We start from the raw sequence: 587 nt of genomic DNA, 5'->3' as shown, positions 1-587 counted from the left end.
AGTGATTTCAGAGACAATGGGGAGGCTGAAGAAATCAAGAACTGACTTCTTTGCAGCCTGTCTCCCACCCGTCTCTCCTGTCTTTGTTTAGTCCAGTTATTTTTACAGGGCTGGCACTAAAAATCCTGTGATGGGGGAGGGGAGGGAGGGAAGCCTGAAACCCTTCTGGAGCAAAGGCCGGAACCTTGGGCCAAAAGCCAAGACTCCCCGCGAATATTCGGCAGCACATATACTAAAACTGGAATGATACAGAGAAGATTAGCATGGCCCCTCTGCAAGGATGACACGCAAATTCGTGAAGCATTCCATATTTTTATGCTCAAATAAATCTGTTAGTCTTTAAGGTGCCACGAGACTCCTTGTTGTTTTTGTGGATACAGACTAACACGGCTACCCCCTGATACTTGACCCCCTGAACATTGGATGACTCATTTATTGTACCTGCTTATAATAAACTACCAGTGCAAGGCCAGGTGTACCACTTGATGATGATTCCCCTGATCTGTTACTAGAGGAACTTACTACAAAAGAAGTCTCTTTCAGTTCCATATGATCTCTCCATAGTTTCTCTGCACTGCAAAGGCCAT

At 45.3% G+C, this 587-nt stretch overlaps 1 non-coding gene across 1 annotated transcript; it reads left to right on the top strand.

The window, feature by feature from the left end:
- Positions 1-209: 209 nt before the first annotated feature.
- LOC114021563 lies at positions 210-315 on the top strand. Its single transcript, XR_003566077.1, has one exon. It is a non-coding gene; the product is annotated as a U6 spliceosomal RNA (small nuclear RNA).
- Positions 316-587: the final 272 nt, after the last annotated feature.

Source organism: Chelonia mydas, chromosome 2 (genome assembly GCF_015237465.2).
Source record: "Chelonia mydas isolate rCheMyd1 chromosome 2, rCheMyd1.pri.v2, whole genome shotgun sequence".
Lineage (NCBI taxonomy): Eukaryota > Metazoa > Chordata > Testudines > Cheloniidae > Chelonia > Chelonia mydas.
This window is presented reverse-complemented; position numbering and strand designations above follow the sequence as displayed.